This window comes from Suncus etruscus, chromosome 7 (genome assembly GCF_024139225.1).
Source record: "Suncus etruscus isolate mSunEtr1 chromosome 7, mSunEtr1.pri.cur, whole genome shotgun sequence".
Lineage (NCBI taxonomy): Eukaryota > Metazoa > Chordata > Mammalia > Eulipotyphla > Soricidae > Suncus > Suncus etruscus.
In genome coordinates this window covers 107,520,243-107,547,191 of record NC_064854.1, presented here as the reverse complement: position 1 = coordinate 107,547,191, position 26,949 = coordinate 107,520,243, and the positions used below count along the sequence as shown (strand labels likewise).

At 38.5% G+C, this 26,949-nt stretch overlaps 1 protein-coding gene across 1 annotated transcript in view; it reads left to right on the top strand.

The window, feature by feature from the left end:
- The window catches only part of SLC25A26 (solute carrier family 25 member 26), a 149,864-nt gene that overhangs the window by 47,821 nt on the left and 75,094 nt on the right, over window positions 1-26,949 (top strand). The gene's annotated exons all lie outside the window — the stretch shown is intronic.

Here is a 26,949-nt window from a genome sequence, read left to right as displayed (position 1 = left end):
ATTCAGGCTTCTCCAGAGTGAAAACAAGCAAGCAAAGAAACATAGAGACAGGCAAGGTGTGTTCAAGGGAGAACATGGGGTTTGAAGAGCAAGCCTATTGAAAAATGTTTTGAAGAAACTATAGCTCAAATGTCTTTTAATCATTTGGTATTGTTAAGTCGGGTACTGTTTGTTGTGTTCATGTAAAAATAGGAAAATCAAAAAGCTCTCAGGTGAGAAAAAATTGTTTTGCTTGTGTCAAGTCTGTATCTGTCACTGAGTATGTTTTTATGAAATTATTTTCTTTGACTTGCTCCTTCCTTTCTCTTTTGATTTGTTTGCCTCTTTATTTTGATTACTTATAATTATATCTTGTCTTCAAAAGAAGCATAAAAATTCCTCTTGAAAGAAACTATTGGATTGTTACTATTTTATAGTATACATAGGATGAGCACAATGCCTTAAATAAAGTCTACATTCGGAAAATTTTTTTTAGTTCCTTCTTGTTCATACTGACCAAGAAACATGGCCATTTCAAAATGCTGAGGGAACTCCCCAAAGATGTAGACTATGCATGGTGGTGTTTCAGCCATTTGATATGCAATGCTATGTTATCTTTGCTTTAGATAATGAAATTATAGAACATATACTTTGCTAAGATTTCAGACTTTGGGGAATTGGTGGATAGGGGCACACCTGATGGTATTTAGGACTTACTCCTAGCTCTATACTTAGGGATTACTGCTAGTGGTAACTAGGGCTGTCCAAATGGGTGCCAAGTATTGAACCCAGGTTTGCAGTGGCAAAACAAGCACCTTACCTGCTGTACTTGCTTTCTTGTCCCAATCCTATTCTTCTTAGACCTTTAAAAAATACAGTACAGGTGGGGCCCGGAGAGATAGCACAGCGGCGTTTGCCTTGCAAGCAGCCGATCCAGGACTAAAGGTGGTTGGTTCGAAAACGGTGTCCCATATGGTCCCCCGTGCCTGCCAGGAGATATTTCTGAGCAGACAGCCAGGAGTAACCCCTGAGCACCGCCGGGTATGACCCAAAAACCAAAAAAAAAAAAAAAAATACAGTACAGTTGCCAAAGATATACAGTTAGTAAGGCATTTACTTGTTGACTTCTGCCAACATATAGCCCCCTAAACATAGGCAAGAGTGACTCCTGAACACAGAGCCCGAAGTAAGCCCTGAGCGCAACTGGGTGTAGGAAGGAAGGGAGGGATGGAAGGAGGGAAGAAGGAAGAGAAAGGAAAGAGAAAGAGAAAGAAAGGAAGAGAGGGAAAGAAAAAGATATAATACAGGGTTTAAAGTGTTTGTCTTGGGGCCGGGAAGGTGGTGCTAGAGGTAAGGTGTCTGCCTTGCAAGCGCTAGCGTAGGACGGACCATGGTTCGATCCCCCGGCGTCCCATATGGTCCCCCTAAGCCAGGAGCAATTTCTGAGCGCATAGCCAGGAGTAACCCCTGAGCATCAAACGGGTGTGGCCCAAAAACCAAAAAAAAAACAAAAACAAAAAACAGTGCTTGTCTTGCATGATGCTCACTCCAATTCGATCTGTGGTATTGTATGGTCCCCTGAGCACTGCTGGGGGTGAACTCTGAGAATAGAGCCAACCTCAAGCGGTATGAATTGTGGACCAAACTGCTTCCCTCCCTCCCAGTTTTGATAGCCCAGTTTCTTCAGAAAAACGTAAGAGTATGTAATTAATTTTCTTATTTTTCATATCATGGTAGTTTCACTGAAAAGAAAAATAGTACTTATAAATATTTTCAAAACTTTTCATGTAAAATTGCTTTTTTAGTTTGAGTCCAATGCAAACATATTGAACCCTATTTTAATCCTACATAATTCATTTTATTAACTATGACCAAATACAACATCTGTTAAAATTCCATAATGTTAGCTTCATGGGAAAAGTAAAAAAAAATATCTGCTCTTGGAATTTGTCCATTTTTTTATTGTTCGGGCTTTTAGTAAATGTGTAATGAGACATTCTTATTAATGGAAATTTAAACAGCTGAAAATGAAATATCCTCTTTAATCAATCACAGGTTTATTAAATGAGCCATTTAATTGTTTATATATTATTAAAATTTTACTGTAGAAATCTTCTCTGCAAGAATGAATGGTACTTTATTTTTTATTTCAAAAACCTAAAATTGTTACTCAATTATGGATTTTAGCCTACAGTTTTTTTATCACACTGTAAATAAACAAAGACTTTTAGAAAGAACAATTTGGTAAAATTATCGTAATGTAGAAAAATTACTTTAGTCCTTTAGTGCATATTTCTCCATGTTTTGTTTACATGGAACCAGCTGCTATTTACTTTTCTCATACTTTGGACACATTTCATTTGCACTGTACAGCTTTGCAAAGGCTTCTTTGGAACATGCTTCCATTGTTGTCTGTTGGCCGCATTACTCTGTAGGGACACCATTTCCTATGCACAAAGTTTATTAAGACAAATGCACAGTCACGATTCTTGTTTGTGAACGCATCAGGTTATTGGCTAAAGGAAGAAAATGTTTCTAAGTTTTTCATTTAACATTTTAGTATCATAAACCAAAGTAAAGAAACGTTTCCCCATTTTGTGTCTCTTATAAAAACCCCTTCATTTTCATGTCCATTTAGATTGTATGTAAGCTAAAAGAACAGAAAAATTAGACTCTCATTGTCCATGTATTCCTTTTTTTTCATATCCCTTCTGGTAACCCGAGTTAGCAGTTAAGGGTACCAGGTGCCACCCTTTATCACAGAATGACTACTGTTCTGAGGATTTTAGCAGCCTTCCAGGAAAGAAATAGGAAGGGCAGAAGGCAAGTAAAGGCTGTCACTCTGTTTACTTGGAAATGAGAGGCTTTATTGGCCCAGGTGTCTGCAAAATGCTTTGAGACACTGACTATGTACTTTATATAGCTTCTCTTGTAGTAGGAGAAGGCAGATGATGGGAGAGTTGGGGTTAGTCTCTGAACCATCCTGCCTAGCTGGCTGTAGCTTACTCCTGTCCTTCTAGCTTTACTTACAGTCCCTTAGAAAAAAGAAAAAACATTTCTTGCTCTTCTAGTTTCACCTTGTACATGGCATACTGGATTATCATGCAGAACACTAGTCTAAACCAGCATTTCGCAACCTTTTCCCATCCTCAGCCTCCTTCAGCCTTATTTCCTTCCTGTGGTGTCCCACTTGCCTATTCTACCAGCTGACCTCTTCCTCTTATTCTCTGATTCCCATTTATTCATGCAATTTGCCCCTAGGAGCCTGCAGAAGGCCATATGAGCCCAGTTGGGAAATGCTTATCAAAAACACAATTTTTTGACATTTAATTCTACTCTGTGAATGTTGCCTGCTTTTACTTGATTTTCTACCTTTGTTGTTTTTTCTTAAGACATTTTTTAGCCACATCTGGTAGGGTTCAGGACTTATTGCTGGTTCAGAGTTCAGGAATCAGTCCTGATTGGGCTTGGAGGACTATAAGGGGTGCTAGGAATTGAACCTGTGTCAATTGTGGACAGAGGCAAGCACCTTACTCAATGTACTATCACTCAGACCCCTACCTTTGTGCTTTGGACAACACCAAGAGGGAAGGGAAATGGGAGGTCATTTGATGGTTTCTCTGTAATTATTTGAAAATATGAGTTTACTTCATAGTTTCATTGGTACAGTTTGTTATTTGGTACTTTGGTGGGAGCTAGAAAGGGGTTTCTGAAAGTAATGGTCTGTGCTGGGTCCTGAGAATGGAGCAGCTACCCAGGCCTTGAAAGCTCCTGGAAGCTCCTAGTACTTGTCCTATGTAGTGCTTAGGATTGAACCAGGGCAGCCACATTTGTACAAGTTTTGACTTTAAAGTTACCCTCTAACTTTAAAGATCTATTAATGTCTAGATTCTTTTCTTTTCTTTTTTTTTTGTTTTTTTTTTTTGTTTTTTTTTTTGTTTTTTTTGGGCCACACCCGGTGTTGCTCAGGGGTTACTCCTGGCTGTCTGCTCAGAAATAGCTCCTGGCAGGCACAGGGGACCATATGGGACACCAGGATTCGAACCAACCACCTTTGGTCCTGGATTGGCTGCTTGCAAGGCAAACACCGCTGTGCTATCTCTCTGGGCCCCTAGATTCTTTTCTTAAAAAAAAAAAATGTGTGAAGGGTCTGAGAGATAGTACAGTGAGTAAGACTTGTCCTTTAATGTGGCCAACCTGGCTGTGTTCCCCAGCATTCCATCCAGTTTCTCAAGTGCTTCCAGGAATGATCCCCCAGGAGTAAGTGCTTAACACTAATGGTTGTGCTCCCCCACAAATGTGACTCACAACTGAAGTAATGCCTAATACTATATACATACTTCTTATGTTCCAGTTACTGTACTCAGTCTTTGTTTCTTGCTTACAAATGCCCTCCTTCCCCCTTCTCACTGGAATACACATACTCCAAGGGTGAGAGTCTCTGTCACTTGTTCCCAGCTGCTGGAGGTGTGTTCTATCCAAGGCACCCTCAGCAGTACTTAATGAAAAAACCCAAAGCTTAGTCATAATTCTTAGATGTAGACAAGATTTTTTTAAGTCAAGTTTTCTTTACTATGGAAGTAGGCTGCTTTGAAGTACTAGATAGTACTAGATAGATATAGTACTTTGAAGTACTAGAATCTCCAGCAAATGGTCAAACTAAGACATATTTGGCAAGAATTATAGAATGGTCACTTAATTTTCAGGAAAGTTAATGATTTTCTGCCATATAATAAGCTTTCTGAACTAAAAGGGACTTAATTTTCTCCTTGGGGTTTTTTTTTTTAACATATTTCTTGACATTCATCTGCTGTCTACAAACTTTTAATGTTATTATTTCTCTCCCTCCCCCTTTTTTCACTACCTACCTAGGACTCTTGTATGCAGGTTATATATCTCACCACTGAGATGTTTGATTCTGGTAGCCCCAGCATTGTCGGACCCTTTAGCACTTCATTTAGGTCTCCTGTGCACTTCTGGAGAGCCCTCTGACCTACGCCCAAATAAATTGCTTCTGCACTGAACATTATTATTGGTTTCAGTAGCCTCCATTTTTAAGGTTAACCAAAGCTTTGATCCGTGTCAGTCTCTGTCCTTCCCCCGTCAGGCTTCCAGGTATGTGTCATGAGAAGCAGCACATTGTGAGGAGAACCTTATGATTCTGGCATTTAAATGGTTAAGGACTTTAACCATTCAATTATCATAGCTAATAGTTATTTGTTAATTGGTGGGAAAAATGAAGATGAGAGGTTATTTCTTGGCCCTTGTGAAAACACTCAACTTTTAAATATAGCAATTGTGGCTAGAAAAACCGTGTTCTCAAATAAACACTAGAGGGCGCACAATGCCTATGTTTTGAGTGTTGATAGCAGAAAAGTGAATCGGAGAGTATAGGAATTGGTGCACTCCTTTAAAAAATGTTTGAAATTAAAAAAAAAAAAAAGAAGCATCGAAAATAGCTTTATATTATACCGTATTTATGAATCAACAAATTTGTTTTGTCTTTTACATAAGATTGAAGAATTAACCAGTAAGAGTATTAAGAGTATTGGTTGCAGCTGTAAAGTTTAAAATTGTTATGTTGGAAACTTTTAAATTAAAAATAAATAGATGAGTAAAATGAGTTGCCAGAGGCCTTTTACTCAGCGTCACTGTATAAGACCCTCTGTCATTATTACTTCAACTATTTATGCCAAGAACCTTTTCTTTTGAAAAATGCTCTATTTTGAAGCAAATATAAAAATTATTTTATTCAGGGACCAGAGCAGTGGTGCAAGCAGTAGGGCACCTGCCTTGCACACACTAACCTAGGAGGAATCGTGGTATGATCCCCCAGCATCCCATATGGTCCCCAAGCCAGGAGCGATTCTGAGTGCATAGCCAGGAGTAAACCCTGAGTGTCACTGGTGTGGCCCAAAAAGCAAAATAAATAAATAAATAAATAAATAAATAAATAAAAAAAATTATTTCCATTCAGATATACTTCATTATACTTGTAGTGTAAAACATGGTTTAAGAGGGGCTGAAGAGATAGAGCATCTGTCTTGCATATGCCTGATACAGGTTTAATCCCTGGCATCCCATTTGGTCCCCAAACTCACCAGGAGTGATCCCTGATGCAGAGCCAGAAGTCAGCCCTGAGCATTGCCAAGTTTGGCTCCCAAACCAAACCCAAAACAAGCCCCCCCACAAAAATAAACCTCCCTACAAATTGAAATCAAGCAATAGTATCCTCCCTTGCTAGAATATTTAAGTTACCAAATGGAATGTCACAATCTCATTACTTATTACTTTCAAAGAATTTATGGGTAAAAATAGTGATTTTGCTATTGGACACACTGTACCCAGTATCATTTACCCAGACAGGACACATACCATTGTTTTTGGGCATAAAATGAGTAATTTCAATATAATCTTGAGAAAGTCACCGAATAAAACCAAATTGAAAAACTTTGGTACAAAATTCCCCTCCCCCCAAAAAAAGGAGACTAGAGATACAATAAGGAATACAGGCTACTTATTGGTTTTCAGTTTTAAAATGACATTTAAAAATCACTCTATTTTTAAAACTTAATTTCTTTCATCTCTGTCGCAGTGTAGTATATGCAATTTGTAACCAGTCACATAATTTGGAAATAATGTGAAAATCAAGTCTCCAGTTCCATCCTTCTCTATTCTTGCCTACTTTCTAGAATTTACCTCTTTAGACTTTCTATTGTTCATTTTTGGGTTTTAGCCCACACCAGAAATGCTTGAAGGCTACTCTGGCTCTTTTGCCAGAAGTCACTCATCGTGGTACTTAGGACCACAAGCATCCTATCTCCTGTACTATCACTCTGGCCCCATTTTTTCATTATTTTTAATAATGATTGCATCCATATTTTTGGATTATATATGCTTCTTAATTGATTGTAATCTCTATCTTAAGTTTGGATTAGTTAAGTTGAGTCTTCAGAATGAAAAGTTTAGTTTAACTTAGTAAATTATTCTCTCTAAACATATCTCATTGCTAACATTCTAGTTACATACAATTTCTCTCCAAAAGTTATCTACACTTTACTAACCTACACTTCATCTTAATTTTTTCTCTTTTTTTTATTTAGTGATTCAGGATAGTTTTTATTGAATGAAACTTGCTTAGATTTGAGAGGAGCGAGAGAGAGGAATATGTGTTCAAGAGAGAACATGGGCTTCTCCAACGAGGAAAAAGCAAAGAGACCTAGAGATAACCAAGCAGATGCATGTTCAAGAAAGAACAGGCTTTGAGAACAAAGTCTGCCCTCCCGGTTTTATTTAGGCACCACAGTTTGCAATACTGATCAGAATGTTTCAGGCCTGGTGTCTGGGTCCCTCCATCGTTTCCCTAAGATTCTCTTTCTCCTCACCCCTTGGTTACTTACATCCATTTTATTTTTCTGTTGTGGAAACCTGAAGTCATACATTGTTCCTGCTTTTTATCCCACAAAACTTAGAGCATCTGAGAACTTTCTCTTCATAAGATGAGACAGTCACTTTCTTTTTGCCACCTTACCCTCCGCTTTCAAATTCCATTCTGGAATGGCTTTCAGTTGTATTTTGTCCCAGATTGTCAGGATGGTTGATGATTTCATCTCATCTTCACCCACAATCACTTCTTCGAATGGTTTTCTGGATTGGTTCTAGAGGTTGAACACCTCTGAGCTATTATTGCTTATATTCTTTTTTTTTGTTTGTTTTTTGTTTTTGTTTTTGGGCCACACCCAATGACACTCAGGGATTATTCATGGCTATGCACTCAGAAATCATTCCTGACTTGGGGGACCATATGGGATGCCAAGTGATCAAACCACGTCCATTCTAGGCCAGAGCAGGCAAGGCAGATGCCCTACCGCTTGTGCCACCGCTCCAGCCTGCTATTGCATTATATTATTTGAGACTTCATGAATCATCACCAGGCCATGTAATATGCCAGAGTTGTATATTCTTAGTATAGGTCCTGTGTCAACTTGAGATCGTCCCAACATCACAGTAAAATAGTTTCTTGCACTCAAGTCATTCACTAAATGTCTCATATTTCAGTATTTTGGTTATTTGGGCTATAGACTTTCTAATAGATATATACTTTTTGAGTTTATAATTGTCATGTGCTTGCGTCTATATGTGTGTCTGTGATTTGCCTTTTCCATAAAGGTAAGTTCAACAGCCTGCTTGTTATTGCAAGAATTCTGGCTCTTTGGCTTATTCACTAACATTGATTTTGTGCCATTCCTCTTTTTTACTGGGAATCGTGAGGTTTTTCCTTCTCCTGCTGTGATCTGGTAAGATCATTGATCGACTATCAGGACTTCTGCTCACTGGCTTCTGCATTGGATTTGTTGTTTCCTGGAGGTTTTGGAGCAGGTGTTTGACCACAGCTCTGCATCTGGCAAGCTTTCTTCCCTGGTGCTTTACTGTCTTCATTTAAAGGAAACTTTTCACTACATTGTAAATATGAGAACAGAGCTTATTTGTTTTAAAGGTATTACTTTGTCTTGATTTTCTTGTCAGGCAACCATTCTCTAGTATCTAATTTACAAAGTTTCTTTTTTTGGTTTTTGGGCCACACCCAACGATGCTCAGGGGTTACTCCTGGCTGTCTGCTCAGAAATAGCTCCTGGCAGGCACGGGAGACCATATGGGGCACCTGGATTCGAACCAACCACCTTTGGTCCTGAATCGGCTGCTTGCAAGGCAAACGCCGCTGTACTATCTCTCCGGGCCCTTACAAAGTTTCTTAACCAGTCATCTTTGATAATAGGTGATTTTGATCATTTGATTATTGATAATTTAATTATAGAATTACTCATGATTCTTGGGTCTCAATTGTTCCTTCCATTGTTTTTTGTTTGTTTGTTTGTTTTGGTTTGGTTTGGATTTTGGGTCACACCCGGCAGTGCTCAGGGGTTACTTCTGGCTCTTTGCTCAGAAATCACTCCTGGCAGGCTCAGGGGACCATATGGGATGCCAGGATTCGAACCACCGACTTCTGCATGCAAGGCAAACGCCTTTCCTCCATGCTATCTCTCCGGCCCCAATAGTTTTTCTTTTTTAAGTAGAAAGGAATTGTGAATAAGTTAGTTTTTTTGTTTGTTTATTTTTTGGACCACACCCATTGCTCCGGCCCCTAAGTTAGGTTTCTTAAGGAAGCATTTTTATTATTTTTATTAATTTTTTTATTTTTAATTATGAGAACAAAGATGCAAAGAAAGTGGACAAGGTAAAGTTACAGTGGAAGGACAATCACCCATAAACAGAATTCTCAGTAGTCCCATTGCTGATATTTTTGAACTTTCAGCCAAAGAACATTAAGAAAAATAAAACAGAACCCATGTACAATTACTTTGTCCCTCAAGTCCCCAGATTGTAGTACATAATATTTCTTAGCAGCACACAAAGCAATCTAAAGCCATAAAACTTATGTAACTTCTTAAACATTGAAGCAAAGTACTTTTTTACATTTCCATGCACATGCATATTAGTTTAAGTTAACCTCAAAAGTTTAAGTGGGTTGCTTTTCTTAAGGATTAGAGTCAAAGGAGCACAGTACAAACGGTGTTAGAGTGGCAATTATTGTTTGCATAGGCCTACAAAAGTATGAGGGACATGGAAAGGAAAAGCATTGGCCTAAATACAAGGAGACTTTATCCCTGAAGTTTTCTCTAGGCTCCAGGCAAACTAGTTTGTCCAATCCAGGTCATTGTCTATAGTGCCAATACACTTTTATTTTTCACACAGTCTCTGTTGTTTGTATCATGTTTCTGTATTAAAGATCCTGGAATCTGCATATCCTACATTGCAGTCAGGATGATGCAGAGCGTTCTCTTGTTTCACCTCACAATTAAATTAAAGGGCAATGCAGAGAACCCTGTCCTGTAAGCTGGTCGTTGTTGTTGTCAAGTCTTAGTGTTAAGGGAAGTCTCTTTTAAGCAGGTCGATGTCAGAGCTGTGGTAGGGTCTTCCCTGGTAGAGGATTGCTTGGATGTTTCGCAGATAGCTTCCCTGGTTCAGGGGTGAGTGGAGGATGCCCATTCTTTTGAGGCCTGTGCCAAGTCATTATATCAATATTCAGGGTGTAAGGTCCCATTGCACTACAAGATTTGTGTGTTCCAATCTCTATGATGTAAGAACTTATTTGTATATATAGTATTTTCCCATTTTAATGTGCCTATGCAAACAAGGAACAATGCCATGTGGCGTTATCGGCGCATATGGGGGCCATAAGAACAAGTCCAACAATCCCCATGACATGGTTCAATCATAAGCATTAAACTGAGGGACTCTTCCACCAAAATTCATTATTGAACAGCTCACAAAGAGAAGACAAGATAAAAAGTGGGTAGAATCTTCATGGTAAAAATGATTTAGAAAGAGTTATAGCTGTTAAAGAAAATACACATAAAATATTCAAAAGACATATGTGTCCATTTTGTGTCTTTTGAAATAGTTGGGGGTTGTTAAATCCAATGCACAACTTTGGTCTGTGATTAGGACTGTGTAGTACTGAAGTTAAAAAGGGTAAATGTGGGGTTCTAATGGTTGGGGGTGAGAGAGTTAAGGAGTAATAATGAGCTTTGTAGGGATGTGTGAAAGGGCAGAATCTGTTGGGGCAGGAGGTCGGTCTTGGTGCCTAACAAATTAAAGAATTGAGGGTAAAGAGGGTTAATTGAGGGGAAGATAACGAATCCGGATTGGGAGATGAAGGAGTAGAAGGGGCTCTGGTGTGGGGGAGGCGAAATATATCAGAGGGGCTATATACATTGTATAGATGAATTGTTTTTGGATTAGGCTTGGCAGTCAAAGAGGACCACTGTATAGGAAGTCACGTCTACATTACACTGATTTTAGAGACCTATTTGAATATTATCCTCCAAATCTAGGGAATTCCATTTTTTTTCCTAGAAACAGTCGAGAATTAAGAATAGTTTTGGGGGGCCGGCAAGGTGGCGCTACAGGGTAAGGTGTCTGCCTTGCAAGCGCTAGCCAAGGAAAGGACCACGGTTTGATCCCCCAGCGTCCCATATGGTCCCCCCAAGCCAGGGGCAATTTCTGAGTGCGTAGCCAGGAGTAACCCCTGGGTGTTGTTGCGCCCGCGCGCTTTTGAAAATGAATACTAGTAAGAAAAAAAACTCCTGAATGGGGTCCAGTATGCATAGGGGAGGAATTTCTCTCCCCCACCCTCCCCCCAGGAAGCATTTTTATTTTATTGACTTAGTGTAAATCTAGTGTGTTTGAGAATTGTTTTTATTGAATTTGGGTCTTTTAAACTGATAATATTCTTACAGTTTCTACTTGATCTACATGTTAAGTGTTGTTGTTTATCCATGAATTATTCTAGACTTCAGTTTTGGTGAGTGGAATAGTAGCCAACTGAATATTTACTCTGGGATGAGCTTGGTTGTTTTTTATTTCTCATAGAGTAAATTTTTTTTGGGGGGGGTCACACCTGGCAGTGCTCAGGGGTTACTCCTGGCTGTCTGCTCAGAAATAGCTCCTGGCAGGCACGGGGGACCATGTGGGACACCGGGATTCAAACCAACCACCTTTGGTCCTGGATAGGCTGCTTGCAAGGCAAATGCCACTGTGCTATCTCTCCGGGCCCTAAATTTTGTCTTGTAGGAAGAGGATATTCACAGTATTTGGTTTAAAGGAGAGTATTTGTTATCTTTCATTGAGCAGTTAAGATACTATGAAAGGGGCCGGAGAGATGACATTGGAGATAAGGGTGTTTGCCTTGCATGCAGAAGGACAGTGGTTCGAATCTCGGCATCCCATATGGTCCCCCGAGCCTGTCAGGAGCAATTTCTGAGCATAGAGACAGGAGTAACCCCTGAGTGCTGCCGGGTGTGACCCAAAAACAAAACAAACAAACAAAAAAAAGATACTATGAAAGAGTAACTGGAGCAGTGGTGCAAGTGTAGGGTTCCAGCCTTGCACTTGCTAACCTAGGATGGACAGCAGTTCAATCCCCCGGCATACCATACGGTTCCCCCAAGCCAGGAGCAATTTCTGAGCACATAGCCAGGAGTAACCCCTGAGCATCACTGGGTGTGGCCAAAAAAAAAAAAAGAGAGAGAGAGAGAGAAAGATATGATGAAAGTTACATTTGGTTGTTTAAGCTATTGGTTAACACAACTGTTCACAAAGGTTCTTCATTATTACAGCTCTTAATGAGTTTGAAAACATTGTGTTTTGTAGATAACACAATTTAAGTTTGGTGAATCATTATTGTAAGCCCAGTGAATGTTTTTCTATCTTGTATATTATTTTGTGTCCCAACAGATTTATTTTTTTATTTTATTTTTTTTAGTTTTTGGTTTTTGGGTCACACCCGCCAGCGCTCAGGGGTTACTCCTGGCTGTCTGCTCAGAAATCTCCCCTGGCAGGCACGGGGGACCATATGGGATGTCGGGATTCGAACCACCGTCCTTCTGCATGAAAGGCAAATGCCTTACCTCCATGCTATCTCTCCGGCGATATTTGCCCTTTTAATACCAATGAGAAAATACACTCAGTAGAATAAGAAACTTGATCTATATAAAAGAACACAGATTACAGTGATCAGAATTGGACTAAGTCCTTCAAACTCTTAGGCTGTTTTCCTAACCATGTGTACCTTTTCTTCGTTCTGTTGGAAGCCAAAGAGTGTTAGTGCTTAGGTTTTAAAATATTTTTAAGATTTGAAAAATTTTTTCTTCTCCTTGAGGGTTGGATCCATAGAAGGTAGGGCATTTGTCTTCCATGTGATCCACTCAGTTTGATTCTTGGCTTCCCATATGGGTCCCTGAACATTGCCTGGAGTAAGCCCTGAGCACAGCTGGGTGTAGCTCAAAAAAAGTTTATTTCCTCTCCCAACTTTTCATTTTGAAAAATTATGGGAGGGGGCCAGAGCAATAGCACAATGGGTAGGGCATTTGCCTTGCACGCAACTGACCTGGTTTCAATCCCAGGCATCCCATGTTCCCTAGGCCTGCCAGGAGAGATTTCTGAGCACAGAGCCAGGAGTAACTCCTGATGCTACAGGGTGTGGCACAAAAAATTACATGGAAATTAAAACTTATATACCATTTCTTTTCTCTCTCTTCTTTTTTGTTTTGGGCCACACCCAGCAGTGCTCAAGGGTTGCTCCTTGCTCTGTGCTTAGAAATCATTCCAGGCAGTTTCGGGGGACCATATGGGATTCCCAGGATCAAACCTTGGTCAGCCGTCTGCAAAGTAAATGCCCTAATCACTGTGCTATTGCTCTGGCGCTTGTATACTGTTTCTAATATCCTCTGTTGCACATTGTGTATTATCTTTAGGATCCCACTTTATATTTGTTTCTCCCTGAGACAATTAAGTAGAAGACATCTAAACATGTTATGATTAAGTATATAGGATATATCTTCAAAAATGGGATGATGCATTTCTTGCCAATTCACTGCTTTTTAAATTTTCCTATTATAGTAATAACAAAAACTTTATAATGCTTTTCTCACTCTGATCCAATAGTCAGGCATTTTATTTTGTTGTTAGGTTTACCCAATCTTTTTTATTTTATCCTCTCTCATAATATTGCCATTCTTGTAGTATCCAGAGCAGTTGTCTATAAACAGTCCTATAATCTAGATCAGGGGTCTTCAGACGTTTTAAACAGGGAGCCAATTCACTGTCCATGAGGCATTGGAGGGTTGGACTATAGTTTGAAAAAAACAAAAAGTACAACTGAGAGCAATAGTAGCCCATGGACTATAGTTTGAGGTCTCCTGCTGGAGACTTAAAAGAGAAGTTGAGAGACAGAGCAAAGGAGGGGGGTCGGAGAGTGTGGAATACATTCACACATGCACAGTGCAGGCCTGGGACAGGTTGGCCACTAAGCAGGATAGGCAGCAGTGGCAAAAACACCCAGCAGGTTTGATAAATGTCCTCTGTGGGCCGTATGTGACCTGTGGACCATATGACCAGTTTGAAGATCATTGATAGATCGTCAAGATTTTTCTTTTTAGATTCTGTGTGAGTGTGTGTGTGTGTGTGTGTGTGTGTGTGTGTGTGTGTGTGTGTGTGTGTGTGTGTGTGTGTAGAGTACATGGACAATGTTGGAACCTTTGTACTACATTCTAATGGGCACATGGCTCCACCCCATCCTTTCTGTATGAAGCTTAATTTACTACTTAGATTAAGGAGGTCTCTGTTCTTGAAAGATTCATTTCTTCATTATCAGTAAGGAAATATCTCTGAGGTAAAACTTTGAGGTCATGTGATTATCCCATTCCCCAGTAAGTTTTCACCCTGAAATGTTAACATCTGTGGATACTTTTTGCCTGGAGCATTTATTACATTGGTGATTGCAAAATGATCATTTTCCTATTGTCATATTTCTATGAATTTATTAGCTAGCATACTAACACATCCAGTTCTCCATACTACTCACTACTACTTCTGCACCTTTCTAAGTTCCACCCATAGATATTCTTTTAGACTCCTCATATGGGTTCATGGATGGATTTTTTCTTTTTTTTTTTAACCAGTTTCATTAAGAGAATGATTAACAAACTGAATAATTTACTCAGGGATTCTTGTTTATTCAATAATTATAAATCATTACCATTATTTTGATGTTTAGTTTATCCCATTTTGGGCCAGGAAGACCTCTTCAGGCCTTCTCTATTCTGGAGACATTTCCCTAATGGTTCATTATAATCTAACTAGGTGTCTCTTTCTTATTTTATACTTTCCCTACTTCACTCAAATGATGAATTACATGGAAAAGTTTTTTTAAATAAGTGGATTATTCATAAATAATAAAACTATAAGTAAAATTTGAGAAAATTAGAAGTGATTAGCTTGAGTTTATGCAAACTACAACAATATTTAAAGAACACATGAGGAAATTAGATGTTTCTTCATGATTAAATTGCAAGAATATTTTGTCTGGGCCCGGAGAGATAGTACAGCGGCGTTTGCCTTGCCAGCAGCCAATCCAGGACCAAAGGTGGTTGGTTCGAATCCCGGTGTCCCATATGGTCCCCCATGCCTGCCAGGAGCTATTTCTGAGCAGACAGCCAGGAGTAACCCCTGAGCACCGCTGGGTGTGGCCCAAAAAACAAAAAACAAACAAACAAAAAAAATATTTTGTCATTGCAGTTTTATTTATTTCTAGTTGTGAAAATATATTTAATATATCTGATATTGATATATGTATACAAATATCATATTAATAAAATATATAGGGGTGGAGAGATAGTATAGAGATTAAGGCATGTGGCTAACTGTTTGATCCTGGGTACCTCACTAGGTATTCTGCACTCTACTAGAAATAACCCCTGATTTCCTGTACCTTGCTAGGAGTAGCCCATGAGCATAGAACCAGGAATAAGCACTGAGCACTGCTGTGTGTGGCACAAAAACAGATGGGGGAATTAAGTGACAGTGATATATATTCATAGTTAGGAATAATCATCTCTGCAGTCAGGGATTCTTGTTTATTCAATAATTATAAAACATAACCATTATTTTGATGTACAGTTTATCCCATATTAGGCCAGGAATCTCTTCAGACCATCTCTATTCTGGAGATATTTCCCTAATGGTTCGTTATACTCTAACTAGGTGTCTCTTTCTTATTTTGTATTTTCCCTACTTCACTCAAATCATCAGCTACCTCTCCAAGGAGTCCTTGATTCCTTTTGGTGGGGAGTTGTTTTAGAGCCAAGAACTCGGGGCTGGAAGAGTAATACAGTGGCTAGGAAGTTTGCCTTGCATGTGACCAACCCAAGTTCTATACCCAGCACCACATTATGGTTCCCTGAGCACCAGGCCAGGTTCCCTCCCAAGAACCCCCTCCCAAATAAAGCAAAAACCAAATAAACAAAAAACCCAAGAATTTGAATCTAGGTGTGTCGTTGCAGTTAAGCTCTTTTATTAAACAGAAAAGGGTTGCTTTAACAAATATATCAGACATATTGTTTTTACCCCCACTTCCCTTTATGGGAAAGAAATACTTTTTACCTTATTGATTTTTTGATTGATTGATCGATTTCTTTTTGGTGTCCAGAGCCATGCATTTTATGTATGTGATACTGGAACCATTGAAAGACTCAGCATAATGCTTTTGAGATCATCCCAGCAACTGCTGGTGTTAGCAGTTTGTTCTTTTTGAAACTTTCTGTTGGATGTTTTACAGTTAATTTCTTCACTCCTAGAAGCACATGGGAATTTTTTTTCAGTTTGGGAACAGCAGGAAGAGACTTGTTAGAAGTATCTGTGTACAGGTTTCCATGTGAATGTCAGGTTTTATTTCTCTAGGTTATATTGTCAGGATTGGGGGTTGTTAGGTTATATTTTCAGAGAATGGTGACATGTTGCATAGGGACTGTGTGACTTCACATGGTTACTGGCAAAATATACTTTGAAATCTTGGCAACACTTGGAGGGGATTTTGTCAATTTTTGTCTTTTTAATAGGTGTGTAATGATAGCCCATACTGGTTTTAGTTGTTTTTGTTTGTTTGTTTTGTTTTTCATTTTGGGGGGCCATACCTCTTTGACACTCAGGCATACAATGTTCCAACACTAATCTTTCATCAGTGTCCACTTTCTTCTATCAGTGTCCCTAGGTTTTGTTCTGCTCCTCAGCCTGCCTCTATGGCAGACACTTCCTTCCTTCCTACTCTTTCTTTCCTTCTTTCCTTCCTTCCTTCCCTCCTTCCTTTCCTTCGTTCCCTCTCTCCTTTTTTCTTTCCTTCCCTCCGTCCTTCCCTCCCTCCTTCCTTCCTCTTTTCTCCCTCCTCTCTCCTTCCTTTCCATCTCTCCTTTTATCCTTTCTTCCTTCTCTCCTTCCTTCTTCCTTCTCCCTCCTTCTATCTTTCTCCCTCCTTCCCTTCCTTCTTTCCCTTCCTCCCTCCTCCTTCCTTCCCTCTTTCCTTCTCTCCTTTCTTTTTTCTCTCCTTTCCTTGCTTCCCTCCTTCCTTTCTTCCTTCCCTCCCTTTCTTCCTTTTTTTCCTCCCTTGCTTGCATCTCTCCTTTCTTTCTTTCTTCCTTTCCTTTCTTTCTCCTTTTTTCCTTTTTTTTTTTTTAATCAAGGTGGTTTTTATTATCACTAGATGGGTAGTCATCAAACTTTGTTGTTGTTTAGCTATCATTAAATTTTTTAAATATCAGAGACATAGCACAGCAGGTTAAGTATTTAATGTAGTTGGCCCAGGTTTGAATCCCAACACCTCGAAAGGTTCATTGAACACATCCAAGGGTGGTCCCTGAGCATAGAGTCAGGAATAAATCCTGAGAAAAGCCAAATGTGGCTTTTTTCCAGTATTTAATTAACAAATTGTCTACTTGCACCAAAACAATGTTCTTTATTATAAAGTACATGAAATAGAGATTTTTGTAGAATAAGATATTTCTAAAAATTGTTTTACTTGTTAACTCAATATTTACTTGTCCCTCTAGAGACTAAAAGTAAAGTACAATGGGTAAGGTGCTTGCTTTATAAGAAGTAGACCCAGTTTGATACCTGGCAACCTAAATGGTCCCTCAAACCCTACCATGAGTGCCCTGAGTATAGCTGGTATGGTCCAAAAACTATAAATAAATAAATAAATTTTTAAAACTCTATTATCAGGGAAATGCAAATCAAAATAATAATGAGATGTCCCTCACACCATTGAGAATGACAGGTATCAAAAAGTCTAGAAATAATCTATGCTGGTGGAGATGTGATGAAGCAGGAGCCTGCATTCATTGTTGGTGGACATGTCAGTCATCTGGTTCCATCTTTCTAGAAAATAGTTTGGAGACTTCCCCAAAAATTAAAAATAGAACTTCTTTTTTTAAAATGTATAATTATTTTATTTAAGCACTGTGGTTACAAAAATGTTCATGGCTGAGTTTTAGTCAGAATACACCACCCTTCACCAGTGCACATTTCCCGCCACCAATATCCCCAGTTTCCATGCTCCCCACCCTCCCCTGCTTGCCTCTGTGGCAGGCAGGCATTCTCTCTGTCGTTCTCTCTCTCCTTCTCTTTCTCTTTCTCTTTCTCGCTCTCTTTCTTGCTCTCTCTCTCCCACCCGCCCTCTCTCCCTTCACTTTTTTGACACTGTGGTTTTCTCTTTTGCTAATGAAGGCGTCCTGTGAATATCATTTTATTTCCTTTCTTGTTCAGAGTGATCAGTTCCAGCTATCATTTTTACAGTGGACTATTCATTACCATAACTGCATTCACCACTCTTTGTGGCAAGCTTCCTACCATGGACTGTCTGGTCCTTCTAATCCTCATTGCTATTGTCTCTGGATATTATTACCACACTATCTTTTATTTTTCTTATATTCGACAAATGACTGAGATTATTCTATACCTATCCACCTCCCTGTGACTCATTTCACTCAGCATAATAATCTCCTTATCAATCCATATATTAGCAAATTTCATGACTTCATTTTTTCTAATAGCTGCCTAATATTCCTTTGTGTAGTGTACCAAAGTTTCGTTAGTCTGTCCAGAAGTGAGTCATCCCTAGCTGAGGTGAAATTTCAAGTAGTCCTTTGAAAAATATTAGAAAAGAAAAAAAAAAAAGAATTGAGGAATTATCACTATTGGGAACATTTGAAAAATTTGCTAACTAACAGCCTCTTAAAGAATTTGTTTTGGGGGCCGGAGTGATAGCACAGCAGTAGGGCATTTTCTTTGCAAGTCCCCCAGCCTGCCAGCGCAATTCCTGAGTGCAGAGCCAGGAGTAACCCCTGAACGCCGCGGGGTGTAACCCCCCAAACAAGCAAACAAAAAAAAATTGTTTTAAAGTAAAAACAGGTTTTATTTATAAATTCTGAGAAAGGGGAGTGGGTGTAAGTAAAGAAAGTATCCCATTTAAGGAGGGGGGGGGACTTTTCCAATGGCAAATAGAGTACTGGCACACATTCCAGAGTTAAAGTATGAAAGTATATGCCTTAAGAGGAGAGATGAGACGACATGTGTGTGAAGAACACGCCATGTGTCTTCAATGGCTGGCAACACACATGTGCTATAATGACTATTTTTTACTTTTCACTTCGAGTGGTATTAGGACTCTGAGCTTGACTTCCTGCCCGTAGCCACATATACTGAACTCTGTGGTTGGAACCTTGATTAATTCTTCTTTTTAAATAGCTAACTTTTGCCTCAAGTTAAAGAGGGAATGTAGAATTGCAAGCCAACATGGAATTTTCCTTGAAGACTCTGTGATGTTTTCCTATAACTTTCAGTTCTTAGAATATCTTCTACTAAATAGAAGAACCTAAAAATTAATCCAGCCACATGAAGTCAAAAAATATTAACTGATTATCACTCTTCCTTCAATACTTTGTTTCTTTTTTCTAGGTTTTCATGAATAACCGTTAAGTCAGTCCTACGAAAACCTGTAGCCAATGTGTCTGCAGGGGAGGAGAACAGATATCCACTTGACATCCACAGTGTTACACCCTCTTTATTTAGCAGACATACCACGTAGTATGAGCAATCAAGTTAAAATACTTTCACCATCACATATAGAGCTTTTGTTTAAGACTATTTGATCACTGCTGCTACTTTTTTTAAAATTAACGGAACAGTATTTTTTAATTTTTTTTTTTTATTTTCTGTTGTAAAAAAAAAAAAGTTAGGTAAATGTGTTTAACAGCTATAGACTAACGTATTGTAAATATACTCAGCCTTGCAGGCTGGTTGTTTCCAGCCACCATTTTCTGTCATTTCTTGTTGTTTTGTTTGTTTGTTTGTTTGTTTACATCTAAAAACTATGTGTGTCTTATGGTCAGGTGTGTCTTATAGAGAGAAAAATATGGTACTTTGCTCTGAGCTCTTTTGAGTGGGCTGTCTTTTTACAAATTTGAAATTTATTTTTGATATTGGATAACATTCAGCAATGCTCAGCACTTATTGCTGACTCTGCACTCAGGAACACTCCTGAAGGGCTTAGGGAACCATGTGGGATCCCAGATCAAATCCAAGCTGGCTGTGTGCAAGACTAATGCCCTACCCACTGTACTATACCTCTGGCCCCAATTCTTAGAGTATTTAAAAGTAGTATTAACTCAGAAGTACTCATTCAGAAGGGCTTATGCTCACCACTATTCATTGTACCACTGAGTACTATTGTACTAAGATGGTACAATAGGATATGAAATCAACCTAGATGTCCGACAGATGAGTGTATTATATACACAGTGATTATGCAGCTGCAAGGGATGGCAAAAATTATTTAATTCAGTGCAACTTGGATGGAACTGAAGGAGATCTTGCTAAAGAAGTAAATCAGATGGAGAAACTCAGCATACTTATACTTACTTATATAGGATAACTGAACAAGGAAATGCTAGGTATTAAACAGGGGATAACTCATTCACTCGACCCCAGAACATAGAAAGGAGAAGGACTGAGAGGGAAAGAAATTGAGGAGGGTAACAAGAAGTAAATAGTAGGAGGCCAGATTGGTGGTGCAAGCGGTAGGGCATTTGCCTTGCATGCACTAACCTAGGACGGACCACAGTTCAATCTCCTGGTGTCCCATATGGTCCCCCAACCCAGGAGCAAAAAAAAAAGAAGTAGATAGTAAGTAATGGATCAGAGTTCAAGGACCTTGGTTACATTAGTGATGTAGAGGAAATAGTATAGCTTTATATCCAAATCAGAGTCAGGAAATGCCCACTTCAACAATCAAACTTAAAAATATGCCTGCCAAGGAGGCAGACAGGGGATGTGGTGGAAGGAAATTTGGAGACACTGGTGGTAGGATTGGTGCTGGAACATAGTATGCTTAAAACACAATTAGGATCGTCACTGTATAAGAGAATATTTAGTAAGACATATAGCTGTCAGAGAAAAAACATAAAATATTCAAAAGACATACATATTCATTTATGTCTTTTGAAATAGTTGGGGATTGTTAGATCCAATGCTCGGCTTTAGTCTATGATTGGGATTGTGCAGTACTGAAGTTAAAAAGAGTAATGTGGGTTACTGATGGTTGGGGTCGAGGAGAGAGAGTTAAGGAGTAAAAATGAGCTTTCTGGGGTGTGCAAAAGGGCAGAAAACAAAATGGACATTCTGCATACGCAAAACATAACTTAAGGATAGGGAATACTCTTAATATATATTGTGCGTGCGTGGTTTTGAACATGTAAACTGGTAAGGAATTGAAATTGACAACCTTAGTGCAACCAAGCAAATCTCAGCACACCCCAAGTTAGGACCCACCATTTCGGTAGAGCTGGAAGCCAGGGTCTGCCCGCCCTCCACCCTGTGCCCTTCCCACCCTAGTGCTGGGGGAAAGGTGGGGAAAGCTTAGGACCCCATCCAGGAGGGACCACCCGACACCCACCTTGTCTGGCCGCCTGAGCTGGCACCCAGGGACGGCCTGGAGGCCGGGGGCAGAAGAGGGGATGGCTGGGGACCTATCAAGGCTCCCAGCATACCCAAGTTAGGGAAAATAAAAACCCACTTAAACTTTTGAGGTTAACTTAAACTAATATGCATGTGCATGGAAATGTAAAAAAATACTATGCCTTTAATGTTTAAGGAGTTACGTAAGTTTTATGGCTTTAGATTGCTTTGTGTGCTGCTAAGAAATATTATAATGTATTACACTCTGAGGACTTGAGGGATAAAGTAATTGTACGTGGGTTCTGTTTTATTTATCTTAATGTTCTTTGGCTGAAAGTTCAAAGTTAAGATATCAGCAGGGGACTTCTGAGAATTCTGTTTATGGGTGATTGTCCTTCCACTTTTTACCTTGTCCTCTTTCTTTGCATCTTTGTTTTCATAATTAAAAATAAAAAATTTAAAAAAATTATAAAAAACACAATTAGGAATAATGTAAATTGTTGTGTTTTATTTTGGGATTTTGTTTGTTTTGTTTTGGGGCCACACCCAGAAATACTCAAGAGTTACTCTTGACTTTGCACTCAGGAAGAATCACTCTTGGTAATGCTTGGGGGGGGGGGGACCATATGGGAAGCCAGGGATCAAACCTGGGAAATCACTTTACCCACTGTACTATCTTTGTGGCCCCAGAAGTCATAGTGTTTTAATACAAAAATAAAAATGTATATATGTATTTTTTAAAAAGTACCGTATTATTTGCTTATCAGGAGCATTTCAGTTTATTGTGTTGAAATGAAATTTAATACTCACATTATCATAAAAACATGACAGGATTCAGAAAGAAATGTTCTTGAAATCATTTTGTATAAATAAAAACTTACAATTATTTATAACCCATTTTGTATTTCACAAAGTATGAAATGATGCCACTTAATATTTTGGGCCATTTTGAATGTTTGTTCAACATATTTTATTTGAATGATTTAGACTAGTCTTTGCATATTTACTAACATGTTTCTTCATACATTACATTTTTTATAGTCTATTTCTTAAAATCAAGAATTAGAGCCATCAAAGTTGGCAGGCATTGCACATGCTAATTAGTTCAACATACTGACCAAGTCATTGAATTATTAGTTCAAAGAAGTATGAAGACAAGGATGAAATTAGATTTGAGCATTTTTCACTCTAGTTGTTTTTAGGGTAGTCAGGATTGCTTTGATCTGTAAATAACAGATGCTTTTCCATGCATGGTTCAGGACACATCAAACGTGTCTAAAACTTTGTCTCAGATTTGAGGCTCATCATTCTTATCCTGGACTGAATATGCATACTTGTTTATACGGCCACTTTAGAAAGATTTTTGTGTGTGTTTGATTGAGCTAGGATGCGTTGTTTAAAATGTACATAAACGCAATCCTCATTCTTTAAATAAATCAGCACCAGCAGTTATAAGGCAGTGCATAAAATGTATTATATTGATTGCTGAAATATTTTCACTTATTCATGTGTTGATTTGTTTTGCTTTGGGGCCACATCTACTGGCTCTCTGGAGCTACTCCCAGACTCAAGCTGGGGGTTGCTTCCTGTAGCGTTTTCGGGACCATATGGTACCCCAGGATTGAACCTGAAGTTCCCACATGAAAAGCATGCCTATTGAGTTATCTCTGCAGCCCCTCTTGTGTCTAATTTTAACTATGGAAACATTAATAGTCTGGGTTTATATATTTGTATATATGAAAACAGACATACATATGTAATCACATATATTTGCTGTATTACATACATCTGTTTTATATACATATGAACATATAATGATACATTTAGATATCTGAAAATAAGTGTTTCCCTTTTTATTTGATAATATTTTGTTTGATTTTAACTAGAATTATGATCAAATGTAATATTATATACAAAGCAATGATTTTTAATAAGTTTCTCAGTTAACACTTGTTTTTTATGTAGATGTTTTAGTATCATCAGAAATAACTAAAATTATTATAGCTAAGGTAATGTATTTACAACGGTATTGACATTTATGATTTTGATGTATTACCTCAGTTTCTTCACTTCGCCACCACCAAAGTGCCCCCAAATCATCACTCCTGGCTATGTCTTTATGTCATATTCCATCTACTTATTTCCTACTAATTTGAGGTTCTTGGTTTGTATCCTACTACCCAGAGTTCTCAGTGGATTCTATTCCCTTGTTTTGGTTTCATATATACCTCAAATTAGTGTCAGCTGGACAGGGTAGCAGACGCATGCTCCGAGCTGGAGGGGAAAGACCTCATCCTCCATCCCTCCATCAGTGAGATAATTTGATGTTTGTATTTCTTTGACTAATCTTGCTCAGTTTAATGGCCTCCAGTTCCATCCAAATTGCAGCAAACTATATGATTTTATCTTTTTTTACAACAACATGGGTTGCCATTTTCTGTTTATGGGTATATACATCACACATCTTTATCCATTCACCTGTCATTGGATTTTTGTATTGTTTCCATATCCTGGCTATCAACTGCTACAGTGAATATAAATATGTTTATACCTTTTCTGATAAGTTTATTTATTTTTTATTTCTGTAATAGATGCCAAGAAGTGGAATTACTGGGTCATAAAAGAAGCTCTAAATGAAAAGCTCTGTTTGGGTCATATCTAGCAGTGCTCAGGGGTTATTCTCAACTCTGTATTCAGGGATTACTCTTGGCAGTACTCTGGACACCATATGCAGTGTTGGGGTGCATATGGGAGTTAATCATGTGCAAGGCAAGTGCCTTAGCTTCTATATCTTATCTCGCTAGCTCAATAAGCTCTATTCTTAGTTTCTTGAGCCATCTTCATACTTTTTTCCGTAGAAGTAAACCAAACAATAGACCAGAAACATTTTTCATAAAGAGCAGCATCAAATTGGTGATGGGTGGGAGGAGAAAGAGGAGGAAGATGAAAAATGGAGAGGGTAAGAATTGAATAATCTTTAAATCCCCATTTCTCACAGATCCTAGTCAGAGGATTTTCTGGTAGGACTCAATTGTAGGAAAGTAGTAAATTGGGATTGAAGAGATAGTACAGTAGGTAAGGCACTCATCTTGCCTGGCACTCTATATAGTTCCCTGAGCTTTCTAGGAGTGATTTCTGAGCAAAGAGCCAGGAATAACCTGTGAGAATCCTTGGTTGTGACCCCAAACTAAAAATGAACCAAAAAAGGAAAGTAGCAAATAAGTATACTCTTTGTTTACTAAAGTATTATTTTCCTTTTGGTCCTTAGACTATAGAAATTTTACAGGTATAACCATTTTGTGTCTTTTTATTTTAAAATATTACTATAAACATAGCTTCTTTATGGCATCAGGCATTTGGATATTGATATTTTGATTACAATAATGTCACTTACTGTCCTATGCCCTCAGAAATTGTTCTGATCTCTTTGGGTGTTGATTTCTTCATTTTCAAAATGGTTGGTAAACTTGTGGGCCAAATCTAGACTGCAGTCTATTTTGTAACAAAAGTTTGTTGTTGTTGTTGTTGTTGTTGTTGTTTTGTTTTTTGGGCCAGGGACTACTCCTCCTGGCTGTGCTCTCAGTAATCAATTTGCTCCTGGCAGGTTCAGAGGACCATATAGGGTGCTAGGGATCAAACCTGGGTCAGCTGCATGCAAGGCAAATGCCCTACTGCTGTGCTTGTCACTCCAGCCCCTGTAACAAAGTTTGATTGGCACACAACCACTCTTATTCTTGAATTTATAATGGCAGAGTTGAATTGTTGTGACAGATTTGAATGGCCCACAAAGCTGAAATAAATTGTTTTTTGACTCTTTATAGGAGGGCAAAATTCTGGACTGGATTGGGGTTTCTCAACTGTCCTATATCTATGGGCCTCCAGGATATTAGAAGGGGGGTCACAGGCAAAAAAAAATTATTCAAATAGAGGTGGGAAGCCATGGCATGAGACAGGGGTGACAGGAGGAAAGGAGGTCATAAGGGTCCATGGTTGGAAAAAGTTGAGAAACACAAGATTAGGTCATTTCTAAGGTCTATCTTTATTTTCTCTTAGATTATTTTATGCCAACTTTTTTTCAGTGTCCCACATTTTATTTTTATTAAGGGTGTAATATAGCATATACCATATTTTAGTATGGTATATGTGGTATATTCATTTTTCCCTATGACCAACTTTGTAAATTATCAACCAAAAGAAAATATTGATTAGATCATTGATCCTCTGGGAACTCTTTAGTGATAGAGGGAAGTGCGCACTTTGGTAGAGGATTTTGGTGGTGAGAAAATTATATGCATAAAATCTCTCATTAACAGTAATAGAAATCATATTGCTTCAAATTATATATATATATATTATATATATATATTATATATATATATATTGGTTTTTGGGTCACACTCGGCAGTGCTCAGGGGATACTCCTGGCTCTGAACTCAGAAATCACTCCTGGCAGGCTCAGGGGACCATATGGGATGCCAGAATTCGAACCACTGTCCTTCTGCATGCAAGGCAAATGCGCTACCTCCATGCTATCTCTCCGGCCCCAACTTAAAAACTATTTTTAAAAAATATAAATGTGAGTATCAGAGGAAACAGCATCTTAGACCTGATCCCAGACTTTTGAGTTAGAAAGTGGTCTTAAAAACCCTTCCAGAGGTCGGAGAGATAGCACAGCAGTAGGGTGTTTGCCTTGCACGCAGCCAATCCAGGACGGACTGTGGTTCAAATCTTGGCATTTCATATGGTCCCCTGTGCCAGCCAGGAGCGATTTCTGAGCGCAGAGCCAGGAGTAATCCCTGAGCACCACTGGGTGTGACCCAAAACAAAACAAAACAAAACAAAACAAAACACCTTCCAATAAATGTGATGCAAAATGAAGTGTGAGAACAAATGTCAGGGAATTTAGTTAATAATAGATTTATTTAAAGGATTTTTCTTGGAGGCTAGGAAGATAGCACAGTGGATAAGGTACTTACCTTAGCATGAAGCTCACTCAGATCTAATCACTGGCACCGCTTCTACTTTCTTGAGCAGCACTGGAGAAATCATTGAGTACAAAGTCAGGAGTAAACTTTGTGCATTGTTCAAATACCAAAACAACACCAAAAAAGTTGGTTTTGGGTTTGTTTGTTTGTTTTGGTCTTAATGTCACATCTGGTGGCGCTAAGGGGTTACTTTAGACTCTGCATTCAGGAATCATTCCGTGAACTCATGGGACCCTAGGAAATGCCAGGAATTGAATCTGAATTGACCACATGAAAAGCAAGTGCCTTACCAGCTGTATTATCTCTTCAGCTGCAAAGATTTTTTTTGTTGAATTTGAAATAAAGAAAAACAAATCCTACAATTATTCGTAGAAAAGTTAAATGTTGGATATATTACAGAAACTGGTAGAATTAGTATGTTATCTTCTCTAGAGAAATATTTTATCATACGTTCTATATAACTTAAAATATATTCAGAAGTTTCTGGAAGATGTGCCCATGTCATTCGTCAGTGTGATTTTTTTTTTCCCCCACAAAAAGTAAAGTAAAAAATATGTTTGATTACTTTAAGAACTTTTCTTTTTACATTAGGGGATTACTTTGAATTAGGTTTTGTTTGTTTGTTTTTATTTTTATTTAT